Raw genomic sequence first — 13,217 nt, 5'->3', positions numbered from 1 at the left:
CCCATTATTAGGACAGGCTAGATGTGTGCTATTTGTCCAGAAGACAGATACCTCATGGTGGGCTTGTAGGGTTAGAAGAGGCTTAACAAACAGGTATTACCTGGGAGTAAGGTGAGATTATGGTAGGAAATATCACTTTATAGTTATTATAGTGTCATATTGTTTTAAAATTTTAAAAGAAATCACTTCCTAAAAAGTTTAAGAAACGTCTGATATTTTATTGTTTCTTCCAATGCAAAATGCAAATGAATTAAAATATTAATGGTTTCGATCATATAATTGCTACTTACCATCATTTGTGTGGATAATTTGAATAGGCATGTTCAGTTTTTTTTAGCTAAGGAGATTTATTATAATGTTTTCATATACCATTTTTATATCATCATGTTGTTCACTTATATTACTTAAAAAATCATTTACCTCTCTCTTTTATTCCACCACAAAACTCCATTCAGGGATTTAATCCACTATTACTAAGGTTCTAATAATGAGTGAAGAAAAATCTTTCCTATTAATTTATTCACCCATTTTTCTCCCATTGTTTTTTAATCAGGACATCTGAGTTCTAATGATAGTTAATTGCTTAAGGTGATCATTTGGAAATTCCTTGAGGAATTGCTCAAGTTGTTTCAGTGTAAAATATACAACTTTAAAGAAGAATATTTTGCATTTTTGGTACAAGAGATTAACACCAGCGGTAGATTATTTTTATCTAAAACACTTATTTTATTGCTCAATTTTCCTGCACAAGAACCTATAATGGCACTCTTTAGCTTTAAAAGACATTTTAAAACTATTTGCACCTCCTAAATGTTTGAGGAATGTCAGTGAGTGTATATGGGGTACAACGGAGGGGGTACTACTCCTGCAACAACCACAGTAGCTGCATTTTCATATACTTTCTATGGCTTTGGTTCTGCTAAGTTTCCATTTAAAAGGCGAGGAGATCTTTTACAAAGTTTAAACTTTTCAAATTTTTGAAAATCACTTGTCTAAAGGATAAAGATCAAAGTTCTTTAAGGTTCTCCACATCCTCATTATATTTTCTGCTTCTTCTTCCTCTCTGCAAACACTTTGTCTCATCCAAGCTTATTTCCTAAACATTGTCTAAACATATCTTGTGATTTTCATACTCTCTTTCTTTGTGTAGACTTGCAAGCTCCATCTTGGAAGCTCTCATTTACTACTCTCCATCCCCTACACTCCTATCAAAACGTCATCCATCCTTCCGAGGTTTGATTCAAATTAAACTTCTCCCGTGAAGTCTCCTAAATCATAATAGCTGGAAGTGACCACTCTGTTCATTGAACTCCAGTACCATTTATCACTCATTCTTATCACTACTTCATATTATAGTTATCTATACAGACTAGATTAAAATTTCCTTACTTAGCCAATTAGTATGCGTTGAATGAAGGAAAAATGAGTTGTTCATGGATCACACATTTTGCAAGAGTGATAAAGTTTTACATTTATTGTTCTCCAAGTTTCACGCAGTAAGAAAACAATGAAAAATATGTATTTAACAAGGACAGGTTTCTATGAAATATCTATCATATAATATTATAACTTTAGGAATCTATAATGGCCCTATAGTCTCAGATTCAGAGAGTTTCTCTGAGTGATAGTCGCCTATAATTTATAATCAGAAATGTATTACTCTGCAGCAGTATGTTTTCTAAGAATTGTAGATGTGCGTTTTAATTAGCCCTTCAACACTTCACTTTTTAATACTTAGAATGGCATACTTGAAATATATTTTTAATTTCTCTTGAGAATTTTCCTAAAATTGGGATTAACTCATTAAGACATAGGTCTTGTATTCATATATCATCTTGAGAATATGTTTTCCTTATGGCATGTAACATTTGATTAAATTGAAAAATAGTTTTTAGTTTTAAAATTAACTCATGATGGCATGTAGATTAAATTACGGAATGGAAGAGAGAATCAAGAAATAGCCTTTTTGATCGTCTTTTTGGATTATCCGATTGACCCATTCCAACTTTAATAGTAATGGAGGCCAAAACCAATATTAATACATTAGCATTAATGCAGTTGTAGACAGATGTGGAAAGGTAAATTCTTATAAAATCATTTTGGCTCTTTTCTTCTTTCAGCAAATGTATTTTATAATTAAAAATATCAAGGTTAGAGGGGCAGTGTTGTATGTACATACAATACTATCTTGAATATTAAGAATCTTGGGTGGGAACTGGCTGTGTGGCTTTGGGACAGTCTCTTCCCCTATATGCACCTGAACTGGTTTCCTCTATAAAATGAGGGTTTGGATCTTGTTGATGTCTAAGGCTTCCTCTAGTTTGATTCTTTTGTGTCTTTAGATTTGCGAAAGGTAGGAAAAAGCCTCAAAAAGTAATATCGTATTTACACAAATATTCTCCAGAAGAACAAATGCAAAAGGATCTCTGTATACTAATGGAAGTTGTTTTTTCAAAATTCAATATCTTATTCCTTCATGTAATGCATGGGAAAGGTGATTAACTTTTTGTTAAATAAAGAAAATAAAAGCAATTTTAAATCTAGGGTTGATGTCTCTGGCAATAGAAATTCTTCCATGCATTAAATAGAGGAAGAAAAAATGCCTCAGAAGTGCATTTTAAGAGAGCTATATTCAATTTCACAGGAAAGATCCAACATCTCTAGTAACCCTTGGGTCCCTTCAATGTAGTGCTCTAATTTATACATCAAAGTGAGAACAAGCATGCTGAAACATAAGGCCTGAAGAAACAACTCAATGTTTCTATCAAAATGTAGTTCAGCAGTTACACAGTCCATGAAATGCTCATTAACAAGCTGAGGCAATATGCACTGAGTATACAGGTTCACCTTTGCATATTAATGAGCAATGTGTAATAACATTTATGGCTCTTGCTGTTCCACATGCAGGGAACATTGAGATTAGAGCTGGGCTATATAAATGTCAAATGGATTTATGGTCATGCATACTGCTGTTTTAAAACAGTAGTCTCTTAACAGTCACAAATGTCCCATTTATATGCAGGTACTTGGCACCTACCTTATTTCTTGAACCACGGATTACTTTCGCTGTAGATTTCCAACCTGCACACAGATCTACCACCAACAGTTTTATGAAGCCATATGCCCTTAAGAAACAATGCAATTTTGGTTTTTCTGCCATAATAATGTACATTATCCTAATGTTTCATAAAAATCTTTCATATAAAGGGGGCAAACCAAGATGTCAGAAAAAAAGTCTGGCTAACATGTAACTAAACAAGACTCTAAGTGTTGGAATTGAAATATGGTTTTCTGCTTTACTAACAGCATGAGATCTCTTCAATATAAAAACTCCAAGCTTACAGGAAGGGAAGAGGGTTGAATATACACATTTATTCATTCATTTCGAAGCATTCTTAATGACTTTAAAACCAGAAAACAATAAATATCAACATCTTAGCTGCTATCTCCTCCATTTCTAGCAAGTCTTGCCTGACCAGTGCACCCTCAGAGCCCTCTTCCACATATGCTTTAGAATATGAATTAAACATATAGCTTTAAAACTTAATAGTTCTTTTTTCACAGAAATAGAACAAAGAATCCTAAAATTTATATGGAACAGCAAAAGACCCTTAATAGCCAAAGGAATCCTGAGAAAAAAGAACAAAGGTGGAATTATCATATCCCCTGATTTCAAAGTATATTACAAAGCTATAGTAAGCAAAACAGCATGGTACTGGCACAAAAACAGACACACAGATCAATGGAACAGAATCGAGCGCCCAGAAATAAACCCACACATCTATGGACAGCTAATTTTCAACAAGGGAGCCAAGAACATACAATGGAGAAAGGAAAGTCTCTTCAATAAATGATGTTGGGAAAACTGAACAGCCACATGAAAAAGAATAAAAGTAGACCATTATCTTACACCATACACAAAAGTTAATTCAAAATAGATTAAAGACTTGAATGTAAGACCTAAAACCATGAAACTTCTAGAAGAAAACATAGGCAATACACTCTTCGACATTGGTCTTATGTAGTAACATATTTTTAAGTACCATGTCTGACCTGGTAAGGGAAACAATAGAAAAAATAAACAAATGAGACTACATCAAACTAAAAAGTTTCTACACAGCAAAGGAAACCGTCAACAAAAGAGAAAGACAATGTAACAATTGGGAGAAGATATTTGCAAACCGTGTATCTGATAAGGCGTTAATATCCAAAATATGTAAAGAACTCATACATCTCAACAACAAAAAAACTAAAAACCCAATTAAAAAATGGGCAAAAGACCTGAAAAGACATTTCTCCAAAGAAGATATAGAGATGGCCAACAGCCACATGAAAAGATGTTCAACATCATTAACTATCAGGGAAATGCAAATCAAAACTACAGTGAGATATCACCTCATGCCGGTCAGAATGGCTATAATTAACAAGACAGGAAACAACAAGTGTTGGAGAGGATGTGGAGAGAAGAGAACACTCATGCACTGCTGGTGGGAGTGCAAACTGGTGCAGCCACTATGGAAAACAGTATGAAGATTCCTCAGAAAATTAAGGATAGAACTACCATATGATCCAGCTATCCCACAGCTGGGTATTTATCCACAGAACATGAAAACACGAATGCATAAAGATACATACACCCCTATGTTCATTGCAGCATTATTCACAACAGCCAAGACTTGGAATCAACCTAGGTGCCCATCAAGGGATGAATGGATAAAGAAGATGTGGTGTATATACACAATGGAATACTTCAGCCATAAGAAATGATGAAATCCAGCCATTTGTGACAACATGGATGGACTCTGAGAGGATTATGCTAAGCAAAATAAGTTAGAGGGAGAAAGTCAAATACCGTATTATCTCATAAGTAGAAGATAAAAAAAACAACAAACAATCACATAGGGACAGAGATTGGATTGGTGGTTACCAGAGGGGAAGGGGGGAGAGGGGAGGGCGAAAGGGATGTTTAGGCACACTTGTGTGGTGATGAATTATAATTAGTCTTTGGGTGGTGAACATAATGTAATTATACAGAAATCAAAATATAATGATGTACACCTGAAATTTATATAATGCTATAAAGGACTGTTACCACAATAAAAAAAATAAAAATAAAAAAATAAAACTTAATAGTTCTGTAAAGATTTTCTTTCAAATTTGTCACATTTCAAAATTTATTGCATTTTTGTATGCAAACTAGGCTTGTATATTTTTTGGTTTGGTTGCAATGCAGTATTGTGAAAATCTGATAAATTATTTAAAAACTCAAAGTGGCATAGTAGAACCAGACCTTATCAGCAGTAAATTACCTATGTGGCATAACTTTTTGGAGTACAGTATTGGGTGTAGATATTCCTCATTAACCAAAAGTACTTTATCAGAATAGATAGGAAATTAGAAAAATAGAGATGGAATTGTGAAAGGCCAAAGCAATTCAATAACTTCCTAAAACAAAGTTAACTCATTAGGTAGAGTCCATGTTTTCCATTATTATTTCCATTATTTCTATTATTACCAAATAAACTTCTTTAGAGAATATATACATTTAAGCCAGGTTTACAGCTAGCACATTGCCTAGCAAATTGAATATGCTCTTAAATGCATGTCAAATACCTAAGATATATTTATGTATTTTCTGTTTTATGCATTTCTTTGTTCATCTGTGAGGGAAAACCCATTTTTAATTTTTTTTACAAAATCAAACTGGAGGCTTTTACACAATAGCATTTTTGTCTTCTTGCACTTTTTGTGAGAAGAAATAGCTTTGTGGTCTTGATTGTCATGTGCGTTAACATGATATATTATAACTGCTTCAAAACACACTGTCAGAATGGAGTAAGATAAAAAGGGGCAGGAAGGGTATGCTATGGCAGTTTTCAAATCATACAAAGTTATCTCTAGAACATCCACTATATGTAATATGAAGTGAAGATGATGGCTTGTAGAATGGCAACATTTTCTAACTCTTCTAAGATGTTTCAGTAAACAAAAAAATAAGTATGGTTAATATAGAGATTAAGAATAGGTAGAATTTCATTTTTGATGAAGTAATTTTAGATTCTAATGCCAACTTCATATTTTACACTTTTTGATCTAAAACCTTATATTTTTACAGTGATATTGTAGAGTGAAAGAGTGATGCCTTTAAGACTCACTAGTGAAGGCAGACTATAGGTAGTTAGAAACTAATGTCTTGTTGCAGAAAACGACTTGTCTTTCAGAAAGTGACAATTACAACATGACTATGATAAGTGAAAATAAAATTTATTTGAACATGATTTTGTCCTTCAGGCATAAATGTTTTGGTTGAAGAAAATTAATAACCTAAGATTCTCCATAAACATTATCTGCAGTGTGTGCACACTGGATTATGACACCTTTTAATTATGCAGTCTTTATTTTAAAAAAAAAGTATTTCAGAGGTCTAGTACACATTTGTGTATTTTTTTTGTTCTAATGAGTTATTAAACTTTCCGACCATACTTCATTGCCTTGATAGTATGAGCATGTAGCATTGGCCAATAAGCAAGTTTATCTAATATTTTTATGATGATTAATTTTTATGAGTTATGCATTTTTAAATGTTAATAACGATATTTATTTTCAGACATATGTTATAAAATTTTTTTAACTAAACCTGACACTCCATTGAGTAATTTAGGTCTTTGTAAACATATGTCAAGTCACTCAGGTGCCCGTGCTATCAATGCACATTTTTCCTAATCTGTGTATAATCTGTACACAGTGCTTCTCTTATCTCTTGGAGCTCTTTAGGAATAATTGAATAGGGGGAAAATATAATTCCTTTATTCAAACAAGGATAACATCAAATTCTTTCCATTCTTAAGTGGCTTTATTTTTTCAGTCATATTTGTTTTTAAAAGTTTAGAAATTAAAGAAAGCTGAACTTTATCATTTGGGGGTTCTATCATCAGGAGGAAGTATTTTTTTCTCAATTTAATTTGTATAGATATACTTACAATTTTAAACTATAGAGGGAAAACACATAGCATACACCTTTATAATCTGCCACCTCTCCCCACTGCAAGAAAACAATTTTAAAAATAACAATGCCAAATTGATAGACAAGTGAACAATCTGAAATGGAAGTAAAAAGGCAATCTATGACATCAATCTTCAAAGGGCAAATGAATATAAAAGAAACAGTCACTTCTTGAAAAACCAAATCCAATTAGAATTTTAACCACAACATTATTTCTATGCCTGCAATAAGCATAATGGGACACTTTTGGAAACAGTTTTTGCAATTATTGAATTGTGAACTGTTGATTTTTCTTGGACTGCTTGTAGCTAGTTTCAAAATGGTTTCTATGAGGAGTCTCTAGTTCATAATCTTCTGTTTCTTTTGTACTTAACACGCCTATTGTATTTGTGAACATAGCTAGAAATTCCTCTACAAAGAAAAGAAATAAAAGGAATCAACAAGTGTCACATTCAATGGTGGTGTAGTGAGAATGAAGGCCAAGCGATACTCTTGAGTACTTAATGTTTACATTTAAGAAAATCATAATCTCAAAGTATTGCCCTTCATTCGCCCTATGATTTAACCACTTGGGCGACCTGTGGTTCCTGCAACATGAACAACTTTGTCCTGCATCCCCATTTTGGGGAATGTTTATTCTCATCTGAAATCCCTTCCCTTCCTCCTCAATCCTCACCTCTGCATGTTGACTTGCATAATGTTTTCTTTAATGCCAAATCAACTTTTTCTACCAAGTATTCTCCTTTGATTTTCCCCACCTAGATGAGTATTTCTTCCCTTCTCTTATCTACCACAGCATGTTGTTGCTGTTACTCAGTTTATCACAATCCAGTGATTTTTATATATATTAATAGACTGTAAACTCTTTGTGAGCAGGAACTATACAACGTATCATTGTCACATCTACTCAACCTATAAATGTTGTAGTTCCTCAGATCTCAGTGTTAGGCCACCATCTGCTTTTCCTTTATGATCTCTCGCTTGGTGTTATCATTTACTAGGGCATTAAATACTATCTATATGCTGATGTCTCTCCTTTATCTCTAAACGTGTATCTAACTGCCTACTTTATATCTATACTGGCACAAGTCACAGGTATCTTAAATTTTAACTGCTTTTCTGCTGCACCAAACCTCGTTCCTTCTTCATCATCTCTATCTCAATAAATGGTACTAACACCAGCTCAGTTTCTCTCTTTATTTCCCCTACCCAGCCTCCATTCAGTCCATCAGCAAATCCTATTGACTCTACCTCAAAACTGTCTCTTACTCATCAACTTCTTACCATTTGCACTGCTTCCACATTAAATCAGGCCGTTGCCCATCTACCACACACTATTGTACTAGTCTCCCAAACAGTCTCCTCAACTACCATTCTCACATCTCTTCAATTACATCCTTTTCAGAATAGCTAGAGTGATGTTGAAAAGTATAAATCAGATTACGATGACTTTTCAATGGATTTAGAATAAATGCCAAATCTTTACCCTGACCCACGATATTCTACCTGATTTGACCTTGTCTGTGTGATTAACTTCATTTCATTCCACTTTCCTTCTTGCTCAGTATATATTCCAGGCACACTGGCCTCCCTTTTTAGAAACTAAGGCAAGCTTATTTTATGAAATAAAGCAAGCTCTGTCCTGCCTCAGTATCTTGGCGCTTGCCGTGCTTTTTGCCTAGGGCACTGCTGCACCCTCTATCTTTCTTGTACTCCAGATTTCAGCATCCTCAGAGATGCTATCCATAGCACTACTGTCTATTAAGTAGATCTCCTCTAATATCTCATTCTTTTTTTTCATCTAGTGCATGTGTCACACAATGTAATTAAGATGTACTTCAGGGGTTACAAACTCAAGTAATACAGGGGCCAGGCAGATAAAATAAATAGGTAAAATGGGCCTGCTGTAAAACTGTATGAGGTATGACAGGACTCTGGCTAACTAGAGAGGACATTCTGGATCTAAAATGGGCACTAGCTGTTTGGTATCAGGCCATTTTGAAGTAGGGCTGTAATGTTAGGAATATTCTAAGGTCTTCAAGAAAAACAGGGAGTCTAAATACTTGTGTAAATATTCCATCTTTTTTAAAGTTGTAAAACAATATTTTTGAAACACCATGTAAACCAAACAAAACATGTCTGCTGACCATTTCTGGCCCTAGGCCTCCAGTTTGTGACCTCTGATTCATTTACCCATTTGTTTTTCTGTTCGTTGCCTGTCTTACCTGCGAGATTGTGCACTCCATGTGGGTCAGGGAACACGTCTGTCTTGTTCATAATTGTATCTCCAGTGCCTAACAAGTATCTGGCACATAATATGAACTCAGTAAATATTTATTGCGTGAATGGATGGATATATTTAAATTTTATGTACATACTGTTTAATCATGCTTTCTGATTGAATGAATAAAAAATGAAATTTAATATTGAATTATTTAAAGAACATATATAAAAGAATATATAAAAGAACAATGCTGTAGAGGCAGGAAGCATTTACTTTCATGATCCATTATGAATGGTTCCAATCATATATAAAAAACATATTAACATGATAATGCTTATAAATGTGATATCTTCAACACAAGCAATATTGTGCCCTTTCAGTCAAAACAGTGGAGTTAGTAAAAGTACAATGGTACTTTTTATTCATGTTTGTTATGTGTTTTACATTCCTATAAAAGTCTCAAAAGTTGACATTGCCACAGGCATACTGTTCTGTATTTGAACACAGGGAAAGTTCTGCTTGTCGTTACTGCACAAAGTATAACTATAAGTAGTGGGACTGGTTTTGATGACAGTTATTGATTTCTGCCTCATTGCTTTATAGGCACAGTGGATACCAGTAGGAAACAATGGTTATTGCAAGCATCCTAAATGGAGTTTTTTGAAATGAACAAAACTATTATTAACCCAATGATAAATGCCTGCTTTTTATAAAGGATATTATAATAAACTAATATTTACAGAGTATTTGCTCATTTTTTTTAAAAAAGTAAGCTTGATTATAATCTGACTTTTCTGAGTTCAAGAAGGCACTAAACTAATTCTTAACAATTAAAGAGGAATAGTACATATGTCAATCATACCTCAATAAAGTGATTTAAAAAAAATAGGTTCACTTCATAACTAAAAAAAAAAAGAGGAATAGCTGTTTTCTAAGTACATCTGCATTTTTCTTCTATTTTTTTAAAAAACCTTAAATTTCATCAAATATATCATGATAATCACAGATTTTTTAATTAAACACTGAAAATATAAATATTTCATCTTTTGATTTGGAGTGGAATTTTCATAAGCATGAAGATACGTGTGTGTGTATATTAGGTTAGTTTTTAAGGGGAAAAAAGGTTTAAAGTGTGGGAAAATGTAATTTAAAAAAGAATATCTTAAAAAAAGATGCTCTAGGAAGAATAGACCTTTCTTGTTTTTGTTTAGAATATGTTAAAAAAAAGAGTTTCCCTGCTAATGATATCAGTATATCCAACAAGGGAAGCTGAATTTTGTTGCCAAGTAGCAAGATTTTGATTAAATACATCATTTGATTCTGTTCTACTCCAAGATAAGTCTCTTCTTTTTCATTTTAACCTTTCTTAATAGGCATATTTGATACAGAAATGTTCATAATTTTTGAAAACTCATTCCATGTAATAAATGAAAACTTTTTCAGGATAGTGTCATAGAGTGAGAAATATGGGCTTGGAAGCATATATGTTTTATTAGATGTATTCATTGTCAAGCCCCTAAGTATATTTATTATTAAAATGTATAGTTATTAAATTACATGTTATAAATATTAATAAGTATCTATAATATTCCATGTAATTTATTAGTGTTCTCATTTTCCTTTAATATAGAAGTTGATGCTGAGTGACTGACTTAAATGCAAGAATTTTGAATCTCCCTGTTCATGATTCGTTTGTTTTACTCCCTCCACTGTTGAATTAGATTGATTACTTTTACTGTATTTGGTTGTAACTATCCCGTAATTTTATTTTGAGAATTGAAATACTAGTCTTAAATCCTTTTTGAAATAAGACAGGGTTTAAATAAATAATTTAAATATTACATCAGGATTGCCACATAATTACCCTTCCCTTTTTCTTTTTCACTTCTAGTTGCATACCTCAATCCAAATGTAAAATCTTGTCAATGCAGAGCCACTAGTTTTATGTTACTCTTACTGTGATTACTGAATCAGATTAGACTCAGGTAGAAGTGAGCATCTGGTTATTAGAAAAAGAGTAAACAGCCAAAAGAATAATTTGGTCTCAGTAAAGGATATTTTGATTAGAATTAGGCTCATTATCCATTTGGTGTGTGAAGATTTATAAGTAGCTACTTAAAATCTCTGGTCTTCAAACCCCTGCACCAATGGATCTACCAAGTAAGGTGTTACAATTAATTATAAGGAATGTGGAAGCAATTTGAGAAACTATTAAATGCTATTCTAACGTAAAACATTATTCTAGTGGGAGTATGAGCTAAGTAGTATTTATAGAAAGAGAAAAGAAATAATTGATCTGACATCTCTGAATTATTCTCCTGGGGTTTCAGTCAGTCAGCAACATAGTGGGTGGAGAAATAATGTTCTAGGAATTGCACTTGTCTTGGACGAGGAAGAAAGACACAGATAACTAAAAATAGGATCTTTACCTGAAATTTCTCAGTATTAGTTTGTTAAGATGATTCCTAGTTCATCTGAAAATATTTCTGCAAAAATTAAATAAATAATTGAACAGAAGGCAGATTATGTGTCAAAGTTCATTTTACATTTTCTAATACAATGATTTGTTATTAATAGAACATATCTTTGCAGGTGATATAATCAATACTAGAAGAGCATAATTTTCCAAACACAAATATCTAAGAAGGCAAGCATAGACAGTACATTATGACTGTTATAGTTATCATTGTTGGAATTGATGTTGCCATATATATCCAGAAAAATAAGTAAATTAATAAAAATAATGAATTCTTCTTATTTTTTTTCCAGTTATTACATAGAAATGAATACCATAAATAGTACATATTTCTAATCAATCCCTTAACAGTATTCTTTAAGATAGTTTTGTACCGTCAGAGTGTAACCATTTTATGAGTAATATAGCACATATATATCTATACACTTTTTCAACTTTAAAGATCTGGTTTTCCTAATATATACATCTCTCTACAAGAATATATATAATGTATGTAATATACACAGCTATATAATATTAGGAAAATCAGAACAAAATTTTGAAGATTGGTAATCTATTCCTTAAATAAAAATGTTGCACATATTGGTAAGATTCTTCCTTTGTATTATTGCAAACCGTTTACATATTTATTCTTGTGTTTCTATTTGTTAAAAAATTCCTCTGGGGTCTGCCCAATTGTGCAAGCGGTTAAGTGCTTGCGCTCCGCTGCGGTGGCCTGGGGTTCGCCGGTTCGGATCCCGGGCGCGCACCAACGCACCGCTTGTTAAGCCATGCTGTGGCGGCGTCCCATATAAAGTAGAGGAAGACGGGCACGGATGTTAGCCTAGGGCCAGTCTTCCTCGGCAAAAGAGAGGAGGATTGGCATTGAATGCTAGCTCAGGGCTAGTCCTCCTCACAAAAAAAAAAGAAAAAAAAAATTCCTCAAATAATCATCTAGTCTGAACCACATTTTAGATCAGTAAACAAATTATCAATTTATATCCTTTAAGAAACTTTTATTATTGAATCAGTTTTAATATTATTAAAGAAAAAATAAGCATTTAAATTTTCCTTGGGATACTTAGCTTTTATATCTGTATCACATTAGTTATGATTAATACATCCAGTGCTTTGTGATCAGAACGTGTATTTATTTATGTTGATGAAACCTATATTACATCACTACTGTTTGATATGGTTAACATTCTTTCTGTGGTGCAGTAGCTCCAATGACCTAGAAAAACTGTGTTAACTCATTTAGTGCACAGATGCCCTGCTACTACTTGTAGACTATAATTATCCATGGAAATGCGTAGAAGAAACACATACATCTGCTTATTTGGACTGTATGTTGGAATGCATTCTCCTACCCTAAAGTGAATAAATAGACTTCCTACAAAAAGAAATAGTTCGGTTCATTAAGACTAGAGCAATATCTATTTGGTTTACCCCTAAATCTCTAGGAATAAGCAGAATACCTGGTACATAATAGGTATTCCTAAAGATTTGTTGAACAAATGAATGATTATATCGTT

This window comes from Ceratotherium simum, chromosome X, assembly GCF_057802395.1.
Source record: "Ceratotherium simum simum isolate JZ-2026a chromosome X, ASM5780239v1, whole genome shotgun sequence".
In the NCBI taxonomy this organism is placed as follows: domain Eukaryota; kingdom Metazoa; phylum Chordata; class Mammalia; order Perissodactyla; family Rhinocerotidae; genus Ceratotherium; species Ceratotherium simum.
The sequence above is the reverse complement of the archived record's forward strand: the minus strand, read 5'-3'. Positions refer to the sequence as shown.